This window comes from Palaemon carinicauda, chromosome 13 (genome assembly GCF_036898095.1).
Source record: "Palaemon carinicauda isolate YSFRI2023 chromosome 13, ASM3689809v2, whole genome shotgun sequence".
NCBI lineage: Eukaryota > Metazoa > Arthropoda > Malacostraca > Decapoda > Palaemonidae > Palaemon > Palaemon carinicauda.
Window position 1 is genome coordinate 78,715,728 of NC_090737.1, and position 4,792 is coordinate 78,720,519.

The window sequence follows — 4,792 nt, forward strand, 5'->3', positions numbered from 1 at the left end:
GTTAAGTGTTAGATGGTAGACATATTTCTAGAAAAAAAAAATTACCTAGATAAAAATACGGTAACGGATATTTTTGCGTAATAGTCTATTCATCTAGGTGGCATTTATGGTGATGCATACCAAAATCAACTGTTCTTTCTTTTTAAAACGTTGACAGAAAAAAAAAAATGTATTCAAAGATAATTTGACATTCTATGTGACAATAAAATTGCAACTTTTTCTTGCTATATGTGAGAAACAGTAGCAGGGCCGATTATTTTTATTGCTTCTGATTTTATTAAAAAAAACCTGAGAGAGGAAACATTAGAGATCAGAACGCATCTGATAAACAAGAGGACATAAAGTTATCTTAATTGCAAAGAACACGTTTATAATATATTTTGGTTTTCATTTAAAATTTCTATGTTTTCAAACCACAAATTTTATCCAAATACTACTGATAAGAAAAACGGGGGAATATGTGCATACTGTGACTGATTCATATTCATCTGTAGGGCCTGAGGCAGCTTTCTCGTGTTGTTAGTTTTATATTGTTCTAACTGATTTTAGTGAGATGTTTTTAACATCCAGTTGTAATGAGTGAGTTATTGAAAAATATCTCATCCGTGAATCAATATCTAGAACAACAAATGCAGCGGTTTCTAGCCTACTGCAGGAAATAGATCTCTGAAAAGCCAATTCTGAGAATTAGCTAGTTTCATCACGACGTTGGCCAGAGCTACTTGATAGTGATGGGAGATTTCCGTCTGGTTGTTTAAAAACAATCAATGTACGATGGATGGACATGATTTAATAAAGCTTGCTGATAATGGTGGGACGCAAATCATTTAACGACGTTTAGGTATCCCCACTAAGGAAGGTAACATCTATCATCTGTTGTACATTGCTTAAATGCAGTGTTTATGTTCATAATATTATTATTAACTTGAATCAATTGTATAGCCTATATTCTCACTATTGACGTAACTAGTATATCCTTATTTTTTTTCCGGAGATCGGGATCTGGGTTGGGCAGAGTATTCTATTACTGAGGCGTTTGAAATTTAGACTAACATATATTCCCCAAAACCTTTTGATTCCAGATATTGTAATGCTTACAAATTAGTCTCAATTTTGATCACACACACACACACACACACACATATATATATATATATATATGTATATATATATGTATATATATATATATATATATATGTGTGTGTGTGTGTGTGTGTGTCTGTGTGCGTGCGTGTGTGTATGTATGTATGCGTGTGTATGTGTGCGTGTGTGTGTATATATATATATATATATGTGTGTGTGTATATATATATATATATATATGTATATATATATAAATATACATATATATATATATATATATATCTATATATATATATACATATATATATATATATATATATACATGTATATATATATATATATATATACATGTAAATATATATATATATATATATATATATTTGAACTCTTGTTTGATTTTTACTACTACTTTGATTTATATAAATGATAAGCATAATAAATCTATACAATGACTTTGTAATGGCTTTCCATCTTTTTTTTTAACTATGTCATAAATTTTTATTACAATTTACTGTTTAAAAAAATAAAGATTGGATGAATTATCTTTTTAGAATGCATTAGCAAAATATTAAAACTAGAAATGATTTGATATACTAGTGAGCCACAACAAGTAAATTCTTGTCTATGATCCTCTCTCTCTCTCTCTCTCTCTCTCTCTCTCTCTCTCTCTCTCTCTAGACGTTCAGGGAGATCCTTACTTTATTGCTCTTGTATTGGTCTTGTATCACACATGCTTGTACACTGTAACGATATTTCTTATTTTTTGTATATTGTCTTTATTAGTCTCCCCTATCACTGATAAATTATTCCTTCCTGTATTCTACTGCAAGATTGTGCTTGGATTTTTGTTCCAATCTTGACTGGAACAGGTTGAATAAATACTCAAGCTCTGACCAATTAAAATTTAGTTGCATTCACGCAAGTCTCTGTTACAACCTAACACTTCGCCGTCACATTGGTGACCACCGGAGTGTTCAGCACCCTCCTGCTTTTCTCCTCACTGCTGTGCCTTATCGTTTGATGATGCAACCTCAAATACTGAATCTGCTATCAATGCCACGCCCCTAAAACTACCGTCCCTCGCCAGCAGAGAAGTGTTAACCTTGTTCCCGCATGGTGAAGTGCAGTTTCGAATAAAGGGCGTTACTTGGTCAAGCAAGAAAGAGGATTTTTTTTTTCGTGGCTATCCCTAGGGACATTTTCCCGGAAATCTCTGATTGGCTGTGCAAACAAGGGAACAACTCAATAACGTATGAATACCTCAAATCATACCTCTTGGAGCAGTACTCTCCTTTACCAGCCACCTGCAAATCAAAAGTTTTTCAGCTCTCAGCAACCATTGCATGACCAAAAGACTTCGGTTGCCTTCAGAGAAATGACCAGTATTGCTCGCCTGCAGCCTGCCGCTGATAGCTCTACTTGTGAAGTGAATCTACTTCGTACACTTTATGTATGGTGCCTACCTGAACCTATACATGCTACCAACATCAATGTCGATATTTTGCAGATGAAGGACCTGATGACCAAAATCGACATCCTTATGAGCAGCCACTTCACCACCTTCCAGACCTACATCAACGCCTCCCCTCCTGACGAAGTGTAAAACTATTCAACAGTTGAGGTGAATATGGTAGGACACAGATGCCCACCCTGTGACGTGACGGAGCGGCGACAAAGTTGCCCACTACCCACTTATACCACCCCTCGCTTACTCCTGAAGCACCAACCTCTCCAGCCACTTACGGATGCCCCTTAGCCGCATTTACAATACTTCTGCTCCCAATTCGGTGCTATTGCAAAGAAATGTGCGAATGGTCGCCAGTGGCCAAAAAACGTGTAAGTAGGCCATCGCTTGTGGCGGTGACCTCCTCTGTCACTAATCTTTTCTTTTTAAATGACACAGTTAACGGGCTTGGGTTTTTTGGTAGACATTAGTGGTTGCTATTCTCTGCTACCAAGACCACTGTCCAAGACACAAAGTAGTCTGTAAAATCTGGTGATAACCGGCTGGTAGCTGCCAAGAAATCTGTCATACCTACCCTTGGTAATGAAACATGCATATTACCTTTTGGAAACACCAAACATATTTAGAATTTTCTCATTGCTGAAGTCACATTGCTGATACTCAGTGCGTATTTCTAATTACACGTCCACCTCCTGGTCGATGTAGCTCACCGACGATTAGTCAGCATGGATCTTTACTCCTCAGTGCCTCTCCAACCTGCTCCCTCTGACCTCATTCTCCACATCAACACACCCAATGATGCCTACGCCCACATCCTCACATCGCACCCGGAGGTTTTCCATACAGAACCTCGTCAAACGTCCACGGTTCCTGCAAAATATTGTATCCATCACCATATCAAGATAACAGGCCCTCGAGTGTTCACTAGATTCAGACGCCTGGCACCTGATCGTTTGGCAGCAACTAAACAAACATTCACGTAAATGGAAGAAAAGAGCCTTTGGCAAAAGGCCTCAAGCCCATGGTCGTCAGCCTTACACATTGTCAAGAAGAAAGAAGGCTCTCTACATCCATGTGTGGATTAAAGGTGACTGAACATGCAGACAGAAGTGGATCCCTACCCCCTACCAAACATTGCCGTCGTGACGTGATACTTTCACAAAGCGGAGATTTTCTCCCTGCTCGACCTCCTGAAGAGATATTATCAGGTGCCATGAACCCAGAAGACATTCCCAAGACCGCAATCATCACCTCCCTTGGTACATTCAACGTCAATTACTCCTGTTTCGGCCTTCATAATGCTGAGACTCCTTTACAACGTCTCATGGACGGCATTTAAGGGGACCTCCCCTTCCATGTATGTATGTAGACAACATACTTGTGTTCTCTTCCTCCATAGAGGAAAACCTCCATCATTTCTACATAGGGCTCGGTTGCGTACAACAGAACGACCTTGTAGTCCAGTACGACAAGTGTAAATTTACCGAGAACAACGTATCCTTCTTAGGGCACCACATCACTCCTGAAGAAGACAACCCCCTCCTTAAGAGGGTAGCATCCGTTCAGAATTTCCACATGCCTTCAACACTCATAACACTTTTAAGAATTTTTTATCTTGATCAACATATTATCAACGTTACCTGCCAGCCATCGCCTCCACTCTTGCCCTCTCTATGCTTCCCTTAAGGGTAAGCCAAGAGACCTGAAGTTTTTTCCCCTTCAAAGAACCGGCCTTCTGCAACGCAGAGAATACCCTATCAACCGCTGCTGCTCCCACTTTCCTTATGCAACATGCGCCTCTCTTTCTCTCCACTGATGCCAGCAACATTGCTATTGGGGCAGTCCTCAACCAGGTGGTCGATGGCTGGCCCAACCCACCATCTTTCTTCAGTAGAAAACTGTCCAAGGGGGAATCCGGCTACTCTACCTTCGATCGCAAATTTCTGGCGGTGCACTAGGCTGACCGTCATTTTTGGCACTTCCTGGAAGGTACGCCCTTCGTTATTCACGCGGACCGCATACCTCAGCTGCACGCCTTCACTCGACAGTTGAACACATATTAGCAGTGGCTGAATACAATTGTACCTTTCATCTCGTTCTTGGGAAAATGAATCCCATTGCTGATGCCTGTAAAAAAGAAATGCCTTGGCAGAAGCCTAACGAAAAGATCCAGAGTACCAAGCATATGGGACATCCTGTATATCCCTTCGTTAGGAGGACGTCTCTCACGATGACTCCAATGCC